Source organism: Bacillus rossius, chromosome 18 (genome assembly GCF_032445375.1).
Source record: "Bacillus rossius redtenbacheri isolate Brsri chromosome 18, Brsri_v3, whole genome shotgun sequence".
Taxonomy (NCBI): domain Eukaryota; kingdom Metazoa; phylum Arthropoda; class Insecta; order Phasmatodea; family Bacillidae; genus Bacillus; species Bacillus rossius.
The window spans coordinates 14,864,535-14,879,501 of NC_086345.1; positions in this window are offsets into that span (position 1 = coordinate 14,864,535).

The following is a 14,967-nucleotide window of genomic DNA, read 5'->3' on the forward strand; positions in this document are numbered from 1 at the left end:
TTTTTTTTTTTCACGAGCAGACGGGAAACTCCGAAGAACGTCGGAACTCTTCGGGTGAGGTTCTTATGAACCTCCATGAACCTGAGGGGTTTCAAATTTATAACATACACTCCATATAACTATACCTCCATGAACCAGGGAACAGGGAGGAGTACAATAATTATTGTATGCATGGTTTGCATAAAATTCACCATAATTTTATATTATGGCACGCCCCGAAATGTATCGTACCAATCAGATCGTCCAAATTATGACATAAGACAATGTCCTGTACGTATATTTGTTTTTTTTTGAATATTTTCCGTTGGCCTAACCACCGGTGGATTTTCTAACAGATTACACGTAAGATTATTGCTGTCTCTCTGAAATGCAAGAACTTGAAAAATCGTGCAGCGCTGTATATAAAAGAAACAGTTGTTTTCAATGATTATATTGAAGCATACTGGAAAACTAAATATATATATATATATTATATGTTGTTTGATTTTTATACATTTAACGAATTATTGGCCACTGGTTTTGCGGCGGATGACACGACTCATGATTTGTGTTTTGACTAAATATATATTTTTTTAATTTAATATTTTCACTTCTAGGTCTAACAGTTTTGGCACATTGTATTTTTAGTAATTTACTTTATTTTCTTATAATAATTGGGCATACGGGAATATTTTTATAATTTTTTTGACGTGATAACGTCTTATAAATCGACGAACGCCGGCTGCACGCACGAAAAAATTGTCACGTTCCGCCTGAGCCGAGCGTGCAAGAACCGGTCAACCATACCGTGCGAGAAAAATCTTCTATAATATCAAACAGGTTAAGGCGGGCCTTTTCAACTAATTTGTTCGTGATTATATTTAAACGAATTATTTAAATTAAATTTGCAAAAAAACTGTAAATAATATTTGAAAATTAAAAAAAGTACGCAATTTTTTCATCAATGTTTTCTTATGACGTCATCACGTAAAATTATTGTCCGTAAAACGACTTTACAGACAACCCCGTTTTTTTTTTGTTTTTTTTAATAATTTTATTAAATACCGTAGGGATGCCACCAACGCCGGAACGGCGTACCACAAGTGTACGAGAAATGTGTGCTTGGGTTTGCCACCCTGTGCCAGTGGCGGATCCAAGGGGGGGGGGGGGGGGGGGCACCAGGGGTAAGTGCCCCCCCCCCCCCCCCCCCCCGAAAAACCAGTCGATTGCTACATTAATATTGCCGAAGACAAAAATGATTGTTTCTGAAACCAATAAAATATTTTAATATAATTAATTAATTTCTTGTAGAATCATAAAATCTGGTGGTTGGATGTTATGTGTTAGTGTGAGTGGATTAAACACAAATGTAGTAATTCTAAGACATTTTTTTCTCTGGCTATTCTGAAATCCTAGAGTGCCCCCTCCGAGGTGAACCTCTGGATCCGCCACTGTCCTGTGCTGGGACTCATATTAGGATTCCGGTATTTTTTTTTGGGAAGCCTACAACTCACGTAGTTTCGGTTCCCTACCACGTTCGTGCAACTTCGGATTTCTCCTCAAAAATTGAAATTAAAAAAAAAATCGAAGGGTTGAGTTAGGTTAGGTTAGGTCAGTCACAACATGCTTGTTTTTCATTGGAAACTTCTGATTTAGCGGCTGAAGTGGCGTTGATACCAAAACGCAAAACTTCGGAAATCTTCGGGAATTCTTGCAGGGAACCGAAACTACCTCATCCAGACCATCCTCTGTCTCCTGTAAATTCCTACACGTAATGCATGCCAATTTGCATCCCGCATGAATGTGCCCAGGGTTTTCCCTGTGTCTGTGCAGGGTTTTACCTGGGCCCAACCTATCTCTAGTTATAGTCTAGATTTAAGAGTGAGGGGAGTTAGTCATGGCGCCAATCGCTGCCATGGCTGGCCAATCCCCTCCTAGCACACGATGCATGCGACCCTCTCCCTGCATGGCTAATCCCAGCATGACTAGGCGTATAGGCTTCGGCCTGAGACGCACCTAGGTCCCTCCCTAACCCGGACCCCTCCAAAATACACTTAGTTTTAGTTAGGTTAGGAAAAAAAATCCGAAACTACGTGAGTTGTAGGCTTCCCAGTTTTTTCGGGGAGGGAGGGAGGGAGGGGGGAAAGCGAGTGGTGATTTCTGCGCATGCGCTGCGCCCGAGTGTGGAACTGATCGTCGGAGCCACAGGAGAGAGAGTCCGCTTCTAGACCTGGTGGTGCGCGCACACGTCGGAGAGTGGGGCGCTCGACGCCTTCGTTCGCCGGAACATCCGGTGCGGAGAGGCTGCGCGAGACCGCCAGAGCGACGAGCTGCAACTCCTCCGCTGCCAAAAGTAAGATCCGCCCAGTATTTCTACCTCAATCGATGGTGACGGTACATTTTTTTTTTTCCAATGGAAGAAGTTGCCTTTCCAGTTCGCTAGTACCGAGGCATTGAATTAACTTTTGTTTCACGCGGCACCTTTTTTTTTTCTTCTGGGAAACTATCCTAGAACAATTTTGCCAGTTTTTTTTCACAGCCCCGCGCAACTACTTCATTTTTAGTTTTTTTGTGAACTAGTGTGAAAAGCGCGACTTGTGGTTACGTTTCCGCGCGCCTCCAACACGAGACACAATGTCGTGGCAAGCAGTGCGCGGGAGTGCGCGTCCAGGGTAATCTAGCCCCGCGCGCGTTGGGCTACGGCCACACGAGCGTGTTTTCACGCAGAGATTCTGCGTGAAAACACGCCAGAAATATGAACCGCAGCAAGGAGAATGAGACCGGCCAGACGCAGCGTGAATTCCTGCCGGGGAGAGGACAGAAAGGCGCGTCTTCAAGGTCGCCCGCAAGAAAATGCACCGCGGCCAATTCGTTGGCGTGATTTCACGCAGCGTTTCAGTCGATGCCCGGCCACACGTGCGGGAATTCTCGCCGCGTTCTGTTCTGAAATACTACCCATTGTAGTCGATATGTTACGACTTCCGGAAAATGTTCATGTAGTTTTTCTTTTCATACCCCAAGACCTTAAAACCATGGTCAACTCAAAAGCGCGCGCGCGTGTGTGTATATATGTATATATGTATATATATATATATATATATATATATATATATATATAGAGAGAGAGAGAGAGAGAGAGAGAGAGAGAGAGAGACAGTGTTTAGTTATTTCATAAACATTTTTCGCCACATTCTTCAGCACTAACACATTCTCTCATTTCTGTGTTACTTTTTGATATATTTTCTTTCACCATAGACAAAAGTATTTCAAATGAGTTAACGGACATTCTGAAGTACTCAAAAAACTTGTCTGGATTTTCTTTTAGTTTATTATGAAAGAGCACAAATTTTCCTTTCGTTGATGTTCCACTCAATATGGGATGGACCCAGTATTTTCTTGAATGCTTCCGCCGACGACGACGCCTACGAAACAACAGCACAGCACTTAAAACCACAGCAGCGTTCTTGCTTAATCTATACTAATATTATAAAGCTGAAGAGTTTGTTTGTTTGTTTGAACGCGCTAATCTCAGGAACCACTGATCCGATTTGAAAAATTCTTTCAGTGTTGCATAGTAAATCGAGGAAGGCTATAGACTATATTATATTATCAATAACATTAGGGATCCTTACTAAAAGTCCGATTTAGAATCAAATGCGTTGGAGGGGGTTAGATACAACATGCAGTACACGTACGAAGTGTGTGTTGACAATGGCGCAGGCGCTAGTAGTTTGTTTCCTATTGCCTATTAACATTGTTGCCACGCACTAGATGCCTTATCATTCTTAATTTTCCCATACAAGTAAAAAACACCCGTGTGATATTAACAACGAAGCAATCAGTACCCTCATAAATAAGAGTTCAATTAGTATTTAAATACTTTTTATCAATTTAAATCGCAAACCTAAAATATTGTTTTTTTTCCTCTCTCCGTGTTTAATTTTTTTTTCTTTTACTAGAATTATTTTTATTATTTTTACTTAATTTTCATTTTTCGGACCATCAATAATTTTCCTCTCCCGTTACAATTCTGACAAGGGCTTGTATATGTGTGTGTGTGTATATATATATATATATATATATATATATATATATATATATATATATATATATATATATATATATAAAAGCGAAATACCACTCACTGACTCACTCATCACGAGATCTCTAAAACTATACACCCGATTGACTTGAAATTTAGCCTAGTTACTCATTTTGTGATGTAGACGCTCACTATGAACGGATTCTGCGGAAATCCGATCCCCAGGGGAGTTTCGGGGGCGTAATATATCAAAATTTCCAGTTTTTGGTAGGAAATCACCATGGCAATGGCTGTTGCTTTGTTGATGCTTCATTCGTCTCTATGGCAACGACTATTTCATTGTTAGTGCAGTCCTCATCACCGTTGAAATTTTGCGGGTACTTTAAATATCAAAAATTGCCCTTTTTTCAAGTATAGGCCTATATATATTTTACAGACTTGAAACTTCACAGTAATGTTCCTTATGTTACGCAGGATGACATTTTCCGAAAATTAGATCCCATGGGTGGTTAAAACCAGGAAACAGTGGGTACTTTGTCTTCATGAGAACAGGATTATGCATTGTTCATGCCTTCTGCGTCTCCATGGCAACGGGCATCGCGCGGCAGTGGCGTACCCACAAGGAGGGGCATGTATTATGAGCGGCGCAAGAGTGATCTGCCTGTAGACTGCCGTAGCGAAGTACGGGTACATCAGTTGTACGTTGCGTGCACGAGTCGGGAAACCATCGGTACAATATACAGCATTGTAATAAATTTTCACTGAATTTTTTTTTATTTACCATTACTGTAAATGGGAGATGTGGCTTAATTTTTTCCATTAGTATAGCCGTGCGAAGCCGGGTCGGGCAGCTAGTGAATTCATAATCAAGCCTGCACAGCATAGATGGGTGCCAGTTCACAATACAACGCTCACATGTGGCCGGGTAGCGGATTCATTCTGCGTGAAATCACGCGCTAGGCTTCAGCGTGAAAACACGCACGTGTGGCCATCGGTCGCTCAGGATCTCACGCTGCGTGAAAACACGCTGTAACAGCAGCGTGAAAACACGCACGTGTGGCCGTAGCCTTGGACTGCGAGCGGCGCGCGCGTGCAGTGTAATCCCTCCGGTAGCCACCTGCGTGTCTGCAGTGGGAGGGTGGAGGAGGGGGGTGGGGGGAGTGACAGGCTCTCATACACTAGGCCTGCACCACGAGGCAAGCAGTGCGCGGGAGTGCGCGCCCAGGGTAATCTAGCCCCGCGCGCACTGGACTGCGAGCGGCGCGCGCGTGCAGTGTAATCCCTCCGGTAGCCACCTGCGTGTCTGCAGTGGGAGGGATGGGCCGTGTGGTGGGGGGGGGGGAGTAACAGGCTCTCTACACTAGGTTTGCACTACCAGAACAGTTGCGAAAATTTGTTTTGTTGTTTCGATATTTGTTGCATTAATACTGCAGTTTTACTACGAGCTATTATTTCAGTTTGCATCCCGGACCTATCTGCGCAAATAATTTTAAGTTTTGGTGCCATCTTCAATAAACTTTCACATCACCTTCTTTTCTTTCACGATTCGTTCAGATACGCGATCGCACACACAAGTATAGTGATAAATAATTGGTGGCACACCCGAAACATACAGCTAACAGAGACTGTAGATTTGGTCGCTAGTTTAGCATTAGTATTTGTAGGTTTAAGGTTTCTGTACACGCAGGTGTAAAAATTTTTTTCTACGACCAAACACGTCAATAAATTCAGTAAGAAGTCAAAACAGATTATTTCACTCTGAATGCTCTTAACTTTGCTCACTGTTATTCTTTGTCCCCCTATTCACTCTGCAGCTTGTTACACACTTTGTTTTGAATTTTAATGCATTTAACGTATTGGACGTTAGTTAACGTTTTTGTGTTGTATCCCCTGGGGAAAGGAAGGGGAAAGAGGTTGCAGTTAAAAGCCACATGAGTGGAAATGATGGATTTTTTTGATCGCCCTTGTAGATGGCTGCTAAAAAGCATGCCGAAACTTCGGTAACGCCATCATTGGAAGGGGTCTCAATACAAAAGCCAAGACGTATTTATTGATAATAGAGACAAAAAAGCCTACGATATAGGTTTTAACATTTTGGTTTTTCGTTAGTATCATATATTTTTTTAAAATTATACTACTGTCTTGTGTATGATTTTTTTTTAGGTATGTTACCTTTGTAAGAATCATTATGTATGAATGAGAAGCTTTGTTACACAACCTCAATCTTAGATGTCAATGACGGGTACTAAGAGCTGTTCACAAATAATTTGTAGCAAATATTGCAGAGGACAATACAGGAAACTCAGGCCTGCTAACACGGGCGAGGCAAGAGAGACACATTACTACAGTGCTCCTAGCGGCGTGAGCTGTAAGCATGCGCGCGAAATTCAAATTTGTGTACGTTTTAATGTTAGACGTTGTCACGTCAAAAAAAAAAAATACACTGAAAATAATGCTTTTATGTATTTTTCGTATAAATCCAAAGTTCTGAAAGTGTATTCATGCTTAGAATTTATACATATATAAAAAATAGCAATTAAAATTAAATATGAACTTAAAAATATTGTACTGACAACACTACGATATTTACAACGCTAGGTGCAACTCACGCCGCCAGACTTTCCTTTATCAACCTACTGCGATATTTGTTTGCAGTGATCAAATATCAGTGTTACCATTTCGCCGAAAAATTTTTTCACAGTTCCAGTTTTCCTTAAAGTAGAACTACCCCCATTTCCAGAGAGGTTCAGACACCTGCATACTTTACCGGCGCAAGGATGGTATATTTTTTTTTTGCGTCTCGTAATATATAAGTTCCACCAAAAGTTTTGAGACCATTAGAAAATTTAATACAGTACAATTCTGTTCTTAAGGTCTGGTATTTAAGTCTTCTTAACAGGAATAATTAAAACAATAATAATTTAAATGGTTTTTAGCGCCTGGAAAGCAAACTTTATAAAAAAAATTGGTTGTCTGTAAAGTCGGTTTACGGACGATAGTTTAACGTGACAACGTCATAACAAAACATTGATGAATTGATTGCATACTTTTATGAATAAAATTGAAACATTTTTATTTTAATAATAATATAATAAATAATTGTAACTATACTAGTAATCCGATTTTTAAAATGCAAGAATAGTTAACCTTTATTGCTGAAATTGTTGTTGTAATAAGCAATGAAAACCACATTAACTTTTCACTTCACTTTATAAACAGTCGACAAAACAGTTCACGCGTAGATGACTTGTAATTAATTTTAAAAACTGGCGTTTGGCTATAAAGTTTAAATATAATTATGAACAAGTTTTCATATAAATAAACTGTAATCAAATATCTAACATAACCTATTATTACTGCACTCGCCAACAGATACTACTTATTTTAATAATAAAAGAATAAATACTTGAAATTATACTAGTAATCAGATTCATTTTCTTACGTACATTTGACGTAGAAATTATTTCATATTACACATTTATAAACAAAGTTTTAAGTTTTCACTTCTGTCGGTGCGGTGCAGGCGTACAATGAGCGTAACGGGACACAGCATAACGGAACCATGTGCGTAAAGGGACACTTTTTCGTGAGTGCAGCCGGCGTTCATCGATTTATTAGAAGTTGTCACGTCAATAAATACGAGCTTGATAAATATACGGAGTTAATGTTTTCAACTACATTTCTTAAAGCGAGACACGCGTATTTTCCGCTCCCTCCGCTAGAATTCGTTTTCGGAGCAGCTACGTCGACTATCGAATCATTAAAAGTCTCTTAAAATCTTAAAAAGTCCACTATTCCCTGAGATTTTATAGTGTGACAATCATTAAAATTCATCTATAAAAGAAAACTTGCTCATGAAAATGATATAATGGTTGTGCTTCACAAAATCCTGGCCGCGTCCTTGGGAACAGGAAGGATGGAGAATTCCGCCCCCAGGGGCACGCATTCCTTTCGGCAAGGCAATCAGCTTCTGAATTACAGTCCTGGTTATCTCCTTTCCCCCTCCCACCCCCTCTCCACATCCTTCTTTTTTTATTCATTAACCTCTCGGTGGCTGGGAACACCTGGTGATCACACGACTCGTAAGGACGAGGGGACATGTCCTTCCGTGTGGAAGGAGGAGACGGCAGGACCTTAGCCAGTCTTTTGTGAAGGACGTCCAATACACCCAATACATCATTTCCTACGAGGATATATATTTTTTCTTTGTACAGTAACCTCCCTATTATCCGCGCATGCGTCGAAAAAAAATACAGCACATATATAAATCTGTATTTTATTACAAGTGAGCAAATTTGAACTCTACTGACGAGTGTATTGTGTGCAGTATTATGCAGTAAAACGCCACAGGCCTTCTCGGAACACACGCAGTAGGCTGGCATGCGTTGCTATTTTGTCTCTGTCGCACTTTGTTTCTAGTCGTATGGTTGAGCACTTTTATGTTTACATTACTGTTATGTTAATTATTCTGTAAAATAATAAAATTTTCAGCATCAAAAATAATATTTTACTGTTAATTAACTTTTACTGTACATAAATGTTTAGATTTTTAAGTTGAAAATAGTTTTTCCTTTTTTGTTTCCCATCTTCGGCTCATTTGCTGATTATCCGCGATTTTCACTATCCGCGGTGGCCCTGCCACTTAATTTCGCGGATAATCGGGAGTGTACCTGTAGTTGAATTTTAAAAGAAAATTGTCGCACTGAGATCTCAGGGAACAGTAGCCATTTTGAAAATCCAGCGTTAACACACAGAAAATTAAGTAATGATTTTGCTTGAGAAAAGAAATCTGAACGTTCTAAATTTTTGTTGTTTTGTTTTTTTGTTTATTTAACTGGTTCAATTGTTTGATGCTTTCGTTAGTACATATATACATGTATGTCAAGTTTGTACGAAAATACGTGCCTACAGCTAACGTGTGTTGCAAACCGGCATTAGATGCAGACTTCTTGCAAAACAACAATTCCTTTTGCTTCTGTTTCGTGAGGCATGCAGGACTGAATGTGGGAGGAAGTGCATTTAGTGTGATCCCGCCGTAAGGATTACAATCATCCAGGGCCGGATTTACTGCCTGTGGGCCTCTAGGCTGAGTCTGTGGTGTGGGCCCTCTCTAAGGGGAAGGGGGGATTATTGAGTATCCCCTTCCAGTGAAACAGTGGAGTGGGTGCATCTTGCCTGGGTCTGGGTGGGTAGTTTATTTTAACTGACCTACAAAACTCATATTTTTGATCAATTTTCTATTTTGAAAAAAAAATTAGTTTATTATTAAACTAGACAATTTAACCAAACCGTATTTAGAGGTTAAGGAATTAAATGACACCAAAGAAAACCAATGAAAATAATCAAAAATTTCTAAATGCTGACACAACTCATATATCAGCTTTCCACAGAAGAGTTTTAGTCCGGCGCAATTATTCCACACAAAACAACTGGACACTATGTCGACGCGTATTTTAAGAATATAAGAAGATCCACATCGTGTCGTGTGGTATGGGCCCCCATTTGTGGTGCGGGCCCATAGGCTACAGCCTAGATAGCCTGCGCGTAAAATACGGCCCTGCAATTTATCCTTCAACAAAGAAAGATCTCTGTGACCTTGTGTAGCTAAGTTCCTGTAATGTTCTTAGTCTGTCTTCACTGGTACTGCTTCACTGCGTGGACAAACACCCCCCCCCCCCCCCTTTTATGTCATTGGAGATGGTCGTCTTGGCCCCGTTGGACTGAATTTTGAAGCGAGTTTCAACAACGGCGTATTGCGACGCGACGAGCATCGGGCAAACTTCGTTCGAAGTGAAACTTCTTCATAGCCGCGGCAGGGTGGAGTCGTGGCCCGGTGACCCGCAGGGCGTAACGGAAAAGTGCAGCGTTCGAGAGTGCGGCGTACTTTGGTGGAGTGGTGGTGGGTGGAAGGACGTATGGGGAATATGGTGACCATTTAGAATTAAGGCCAAGCAATTGATTATCTCTGCCCATTTTCTCTGTGTGATATTTTTGGGATGTTTAATATTTTTAATTTTATTATTTCTATGGCTTCTTTGATTTCGGACTTGGACAAAGTGGATTTCATGTCCTGCTTCATTCGTCAAAATGGACACACACTAGTCGTACAATGGACACACAGTGGACTCGCATTCGACAAAATAGACACACCATTGGACACAACTCTCGTCAAAAAGGACACACGCCTCCAACAGTTTTTTTTAATAAAATTATTTAAATTAAATTAATGAAATTAAAATAAACTGTTGGAGGCGTGTGTCCTTTTTGACGAGAGTTGTGTCCAATGGTGTGTCTATTTTGTCGAATGCGAGTCCAATGTGTGTCCATTGTACGACTAGTGTGTGTCCATTTTGACGAATGAAGCAGGACATGAAATCCACTTTGCCCAAAGGTTTTCGACAAGGTCTTTTATTTGAGTACTGGCCCGTCTTGTTAAAATTCATCGAAAGGGTTGATACTTTAAAGTTTCCCTTTGGCTTTGTGAACTTTGTTTCGCGCCATCCGCCACAGATGGCAGCACGTTGGTTACACGTTTCCGTTTCCGTGCGACTTCCGTTCCATGTTCCACGGAAATCATGTCTATCAAGTGCCAAAAGCCGAGATGTTGCACATCGATAAGTTGTCCAAGTCCGAAATCAAAGAAGCCATAGAAATAATAAAATTAAAAATATTAAACATCCCAAAAATATCAGACAGAGAAAATGGGCAGAGATAATTCATTGCTTGGCCTTAATTCTAAACGGTCACCATGCAAGAATAAGCCACAGTCAAGCCTGCTGCACCTACAAAGCGCATGCATTCTGATTGGCCAGACCAACAAACGGTGATGGCCACCCGCAACTCTGCTGTGAATGGCCCTGTACGAATACTGTGCCAGGACACCTGGCCTCCAGTTGTCAACCGCCCTTGAAGATGGCTGCCACGTGACATGCCGAAACGTCGATCACGAGACGTGTCCTGTACCCAGAAGCCAAGAAGTAGTTAACTGGAGGTTGTAACTACACACAGGGGAAAAAAAAAAAAATTCTGTACTTTTTACAAAAGATTCCTTTGTAAACCAGGTGCCACGAAAAATATTTTAACCTTTTACAACAAATGCCTATGGTTATTTTTGTATGTATGAAATTACAAAAACTGGTGCGTAATTTTATATTTGAATTTATGTACCATTTGAGCATTATTTTTTTTTTTTTAAATAATGGAAAAGACAATCGAATATTCAATAAATTGCTCTTTATTTCGGTTTTATTGCCTTTCTTATGTGCGCAGTTAATACTGGAAAGCTATACAGAGAACGATATTTACAAATAACTTTAACTATTCTAGACACTGAGACGTAACAAAGCAGCAATAATGCCCGGGCAAGAATCCGAATGCAGTATTACCGCGGACACGATTTCTTTTTGACGTGACAACGTCTAATAAATCGATGAACGCCGGTTGCACGCACGAAAAAGTGTCCCGTTACGCACATTGTCCCGTTACGCTGTGTCCCGTTACGCTCATTGTACGCTTGCTCCGCATCTATCTCTCTTCCACTCAATTGGAACAACCATCGATTTGACTTTTTCGAGGCACATTAAACTTAAAACACTCCCATTCGTTTCCTACTTTTCCTATCATCGTCCTATCCTTAACAGAATAACACATATTGGAAGAAGTTAAATAGCAAACATGTATAAAAGTTATAGTTAAAATAATCTCTTCGTTAAAGTAATAAACATATTTGAATTAATGAGTGCAAATAAAAGTAAATGTATCAATTAAATTGTATATTTCATTTCACTCCTTCTTTGTATCCATACAAAAAAGTGATAATTCAATAAAAATGATTCAATTTTATCCATAAAAGTATGCAATCATTTCATCAATGTTTTGTTATGACGTTGTCACTTTAAACTATCGTCCGTAAACCGTCTTTACAGACAACCAATTTTTTTTAGTAATACAGTTGTTTTTTACGTTAATGTACGAATGTACCTGTAAATTTTTTAGCGTGAATATTTCTGTTCCATTTACAGATAACCTTAACAGTTCATCTTTTCAGCACGGGAAAAATAAAAAATCTCAGGAGGTTCTCAGAAAGAGCCCAGTAAGTGAAACTCGGGAAGTTGGATGTTCCGAGGATTTGAAGGCGGTTCAAACGCAGGCACAACGGGAAACATGTGTCATACGCAGCCCACCAGACGCAGGGTTCCATTAAAGACTGTGTAGTTCCAATGGCGGGTAACACTTTTAGCCACAAGCTGTTATTTTTCGTGGAATGGAGATGAATAGTCTACACCGTCAGAATCCAAGTACGGTACACTCACGGACTTTTCCAGCGAAGTCAGCAAAGATGCGCCTCGATAAACGGCCGCAAATCTGTAGGATATTTCAAGAGAGAAACGATCAAATGGGGTTGGAGGGGTTACAGTTTTTTTTTTGCGGGTGGGGTAACAGACATACGTCATTTCTGGAGAGCAGGATGAATTAATGTTTTATCTCGATGGTCGATCAGACACTACAAATCGCGGAGCAATAAATATTTTCCAATCTGCGATTTAATCCTGTGAACTGAGCTATAACCATTTGTTAAAAATTGTTAACACTTGTAGTTCAAGGCAGAATAATAATATTAATAATTTTTAACAAAAGATATGATTTCAAACAAAAAAAATGTATCGGAGTTGCGCCCTTTTTATCATTATTTTATCTTTCTTCTCTCCCCCCACCTTGTGTGTCCCAACAACGCTCTATTAGTGACCAACACTGCGGCAGTTTTCCAAACTAGTTTTCACACTGTAGTGAAGTAGATAATCTACTCCCAAAATTTGTCATATTTATTTCGACCTAAAATAGTGTTTATGTTCCACCTCTACCACAGAATCTTGACGAATTGAGACACCGCATCGTAGCAGCTTCTCTTACCATCACTACTGATATTCTGGGTCGGGTATGTGCAGAATTGGACTATCATTATTTTAGACGTGTGTCGTGTGACGCAAGGTGGACACACAGAACATTTATAACTAGTGAGAAAAAAAAAACTTTCAGAGTTTTTCTTTCACGTGGTAAATAATTTGTTACATAATTCTTAGCTATTTCAACTTTACCGATTTTTTGAAATGTTTCACGGACTTAATAATTACCCGGTATATACAATATGATGTTGGTATATATAAGACTGATATACTCCGACACCGTTTGATCGACCGCCATGAAAGTTGGCACATCGAAGGTTTTTTTTATGGACAAGGTTTTTATGCTATACACTTTTTTTTGTAACTCGCCGCTAGATGGCGCTGTAGCACATCAACTTCTAATCCGTTCAACCGATCGCCTTTACAATTGGTATACATATACATTTGAACACTGAGAATTTTTTCGAAAAAAAAAAAGTATCTATTCACTTGCGTTACGTTAGATATTAGAATTAGTTGGAATTATTTTAAGTTGGTTCGTTTATAGGTATAGCGTTTGAAATAGTAAAGGAATTTTTTTTTCATTTACGAAAATTATGAATAATAAAGTATGTGATTTATCATCATTTTATACGAATATAAATAATAGAATCGTATCAATATCAATAATTGTTTTTTTTTTCGAATTTTGCTAGTAAGTACGCTTCATAGATTATAGATTACATAAAAAGCATCCATTTTAGACATATGTATAAAGGTAAATAAATAACACTCGCAATACGTTTGCCAGTTTATGCTAGTGTGTGTGTATATATATACATACGCATATATATATATTAGCTGAAGTACCCAGAGCTGCCTGGGCTTTACATTTATAAGGTCAAGTTTGCAGGACATATGCTTGGAAGACAGGAAATTTTGATCTATAACCCCCCCTCCTGCCCAAAGTCCGCCATTTCTGCCGAGTTTCACGTCTGCAGGACACATATCTACTTGATACTTAGCGGATGTCTAGGTATAAAATAAAGGAATATACATACGTGCCATATTTCAAGTCTGTAGGTATTGAAGTTCCTGAGAATTCGTGTTGGGTGTGTCATTGAGTAGTTTTTTCGCTTCATACAAAAAATTTATCGTCCCTTTTCACCACCTTGGACCGCCCCTAGGACACTCAAGGAATACCTTCTCTAAATTTCAAATTTTTAGGTCCACCGGTTTAGACTGTGTGTTGTCCGTCAGTGTCGAAGAGTTTTTATTAAGTAGATATATTACTACAAACTTACGTAAATAACAAGTACTTTAAATAAATGAGAACCTATAAAAATAATTACAAAAAAATATTGGTTGTCTGTAAATTCGGTTTACGGACGATAGTTTAACGTGACAACGTCATAACAAAACATTGATGAAATTATTGCATACTTTTATGAATAAAACTGAATCTTTTTATTGAATTATCACTATTTTGTATGGATACAAACAAGGAGTGAAATGAAATCTACAATTTAATCGATAAATTTACTTTTATTTGCACTCATTAATTCAAATATGTTTATTACTTTAACGAAGAGATTATTTTAACTATAACTTTTATACATGTTTGCTATTTAACTTCTTCCAATCTGTGTTATTCTGTTAAGGATAGGACGATGATAGGAAAAGTATGAAACGAATGGGAGTGTTTCAAGTTTAATGTGCCTCGAAAAGGTCAAATCAATGGTTGTTCCAATCGAGTGGAAGAGAGTTAGATGCGGCGCATGCGTTCAATGTGCGTAACGGGACACAGCGTAACGGGACAACATGCGTAACGGGACACTTTTTCGTGCATGCAGCCTGAGTTCATCGATTTATTAAACGTTGTCACGTCAAAAAAAATGTACAAGTCCGAACCCCAAACGGACCACCAATATGTCGCCGGGAAACGACCCCGTTACAGAAATATACATTCATAAAATTGATAACACTTCACCAAGCGAGGGGATAATACATCCGTGGTTCTTCGTATTTCAAAAAAAAAACTAGATCCTCATAGAAGTTACGCCA